Source organism: Paramormyrops kingsleyae, chromosome 5 (assembly GCF_048594095.1).
Source record: "Paramormyrops kingsleyae isolate MSU_618 chromosome 5, PKINGS_0.4, whole genome shotgun sequence".
NCBI classification, from domain to species: domain Eukaryota; kingdom Metazoa; phylum Chordata; class Actinopteri; order Osteoglossiformes; family Mormyridae; genus Paramormyrops; species Paramormyrops kingsleyae.
Window position 1 is genome coordinate 3,417,899 of NC_132801.1, and position 3,243 is coordinate 3,421,141.

Below are 3,243 nucleotides of genomic sequence, written 5' to 3' on the forward strand. Positions count from 1 at the left end.
GTCACCGTCTGGAGGCAGTATGATTAATGCCGATGGCTTTCCAAGCGCCTCTATTTAGGCAGAGCCGGTTGTACCGCCGCCCCCCCCCCGGGCTTCGGTGCAGGGCGGGGGGGTTTAAGAGAGTGATTAAAGCCAGGCTCAGCAGCTCAGCTCCCCTCAGAGCCACCCGAACGTGTCCTGGGACGGATGACCAGCCTGAGTCTCTGGTTTCGCAGGGAGGTATGAGTCACGTAATGGGAGTGAGCTGCCCCCCCCCACGGGCCGCTAAGTGTTATTAACGGGCTGGCGATGTCCCCCCCACAGCCCTGACTGACGGCGGGGTGAGGAGGGGGGCTCATTCAGTGCATCTCGATTATCCTGTTAAGAGTTTCAACAGATAAGTGGGAGAACGGTCAAGGTAGGCGGCGGTGAGTGAACTTCCTGTCTGCCTGCTTAGTGACGGACCAACGATATAGGTGATACAAAGGTCCAACAGACTGTTCTCCTCAGTGGTGGAATGCAGCTGGCCAGTATTCAGGGTTAAGTGGATCTCTGAAGGGTGTTGTAACCACTAAGGTCTGCGAAAGGAACTCCTGGTTAAAAAGCAATCTCCGACTCCAGAAAGGAACACTGCTCTTGTACTCTTAACCGTGATTAGCAGAGTAAATATCACACTGCATAAAAGAGCAGCCAATGAGCTACCAGATGGCATGTCAGCAAGCTGGGGGGGTACACCCCGCATCTCTCTCTCCCCTTTTACCCCCCCCCCCCCCCACCCCCGGATTAAAGTGTGGTGCATAAACCATCCCGAATCGCCCCAGGACAGGTCAATAGTCCAAAAAAAGCTCGGACCGCGGGGAGAAGAATTTTGGCTTAGCTGGGGGGGTTGCATGGAAACCACCCCCTTCGAGTTCAAAAACTTTTAATTTTTTCAAGTGCCACAAATGGTTGGCTGTAATCTGACAGATCAAAGTCAGGGAGGGGAATCCTGTCCCCCTAATCTGGCTTTATCATGACTTCTGTGCATGTAATAACTTGTGGAAAAAAACACCAGTCATTTAAGCTGGTTTCTCTCTCACACATGCTGGAGAAACCAAATCATTTTCAGTCATTTTCTCTCTCATTCCTCGCCTTTGATGGGAAGCCGATTAGTCTTTGCTGCCTTTTGTGTTACTAAAGCTGTTAATTTTTCCATTTTAGGAAGAATTAAGGATCTGCACCCAGTTCTTTCCTGTAAATGATTGTACTTACACTGTGATAAAAATAATTTGATCTGTCGGCTCATTCACCAGAACACGAAAAGCCGGCTTTCATACGGCAGTTGTGTATTTTGGAGGTGACTTGTATAGATTAGCGATAAACAGCTTTCAGTTTTCAGAAAGATGCTGAGAGCGAAGATCCCAGCAAAAGGCAGCTAAATTTAATGGGGCTATGGACTGGGACCCACCCCCCCCCCAGCAGTGTTTACCATGAGAATGACAATGATCATATTGCGACTGACAGCCAAATCATATTCGGTATCTTCGACTGAGATGGGCTCTTTGATTCGCTTAAGTGAAGCACAATGAGCGGCTGACTTACAGGAAGGCATCTCCTATGCCCCCCCCCCCCCCACCCCCACTGGCACATCGAAAGAACACGGCCACGGGCCACTGTGGACCCAGCAGATGGTGTCAGGGTAACAGTGGGGTCTGACCCACTTGCCCAACACCCCCACCCCAAAAAAAACTATTCACAGACCAGCAGAACAGCGGTGGGCCAGACAGACGGTCGACTGACCTGCCGGTGCTGTCCAGCCTGAGCAGCTGTGGTTCCGGTTATGGGATGGACGGTTCTAACCAGCCACCGACATCAAGGAATGGCCACAGATGCCATAATCAAACACATGGAGGGCTCCTTCCAACAACCTCCACCAAGATCTGGGAACTGGGCCTGGATCAGGAAGTACCAGAGTGTACAATATTCTTGTAGAGAAGAAGGTGGATCCAGCTGTAGCAGAAGGGAGCTAAGTGATGAAGGGGCGGTTAGGGCATCCCCAAGCTGCAACAGAAGGGGGCAGTGTGACTATGGGAAGCAGCAGAGAGTGCAGTGATCTGTCAGAATGTGGTTTCATGGTCTCTCCTGTGTGGCTTTAGCAGTTTTCAAAAACTGAAATGCAATAAAATTCAAGTCAAACCAGCCTGTCCTCTTTGTCACCCTGCACACCCTGAACCTCCATTTCAAACACGAACCAGGAGTGGCTTCCCCACTCAGACCCTCAAGCCAGGTCATAGAGATTCTGAGGGGCACCCAGGCTTAGTGCTTCATCGCTCCAAGAGCAGGTTTGCAGTGAAGAGAGCGTCAGAGAACGTCAGAGAGCATCGGAGAGCGTCAGAGAGCATCAAAGAGCATCAGAGAATGTCAGAGAGCATCGGAGAGCGTCAGAGAGCGTCTAAGAGCATCAAAGAGCATCAGAGAATGTCAGAGAGCATCGGAGAGCGTCAGAGAACGTCAGAGAGCATCGGAGAGCGTCAGAGAGCATTGGAGAGCGTCAGAGAATGTCAGAGAGCATCGGAGAGCGTCAGAGAGCGTCAAAGAGCATCAAAGAGCGTCAGAGAATGTCAGAGAGCGTCAAAGAGCATCAGAGAATGTCAGAGAGCATTGGAGAGCGTCAGAGAATGTCAAAGAGCATCAGAGAATGTCGGAGAGCATCAGAGAATGTCAGAGAGCATCGGAGAGCGTCAGAGAGCGTCAAAGAGCATCGGAGAGCGTCAGAGAGCGTCAAAGAGCATCAGAGAATGTCAGAGAGCATCGGAGAGCGTCAGAGAGCGTCAAAGAGCATCAGAGAATGTCAGAGAGCATCGGAGAGCATCAGAGAATGTCAGAGAGCATCGGAGAGCGTCAGAGAATGTCAGAGAGCGTCAAAGAGCATCAGAGAATGTCAGAGAGCATCGGAGAGCGTCAGAGAGCAGCGGAGAATGTCAGAGAGCGTCAGAAAATGTCAAAGAGCATCAGAGAATGTCAGAGAGCATCAAAGAGCATCATAGAGCGTCAGAGAATGTCAGAGAGCAACGGAGAGCGTCAGAAAACGTCAAAGAGCATCAGAGAATGTCAGAGAGCATTGGAGAGCGTCAGAGAATGTCATAGAGGGTCAGAGAGCATCGGAGAGCGTCAGAGAGCAGCAGAGAATGTCAGAGACCATTGGAGAGTGTCAGAGAATGTCAGAGAGCATCGGAGAGTGTCAGAGAATGTCATAGAGCGTCAGAGAGCATCGGAGAGTGTCAG